Raw genomic sequence first — 221 nt, forward strand, 5'->3', positions numbered from 1 at the left:
GTTTGCGAAATTTTTTAAGTCATTCATACCTGCATGTAAAGCACTCTTATATTGCGGGGGTTGTTCCTTTACGTAGTACACCGAACATTTTTGTTTCTTTGATAGATTATGTTTAAATAATCTGTAACCAACCCTTAAACAACCCTTTAATAATAAATTTCCGTCTGTTTTAAGTTTGCGAAATTGTTTAAGTAATTCATACCAGCACATAAAGCACTCTT

The sequence above is a fragment of the Photinus pyralis genome, unplaced genomic scaffold (assembly GCF_008802855.1).
Source record: "Photinus pyralis isolate 1611_PpyrPB1 unplaced genomic scaffold, Ppyr1.3 Ppyr1.4_LG9, whole genome shotgun sequence".
NCBI classification, from domain to species: Eukaryota; Metazoa; Arthropoda; class Insecta; order Coleoptera; family Lampyridae; genus Photinus; species Photinus pyralis.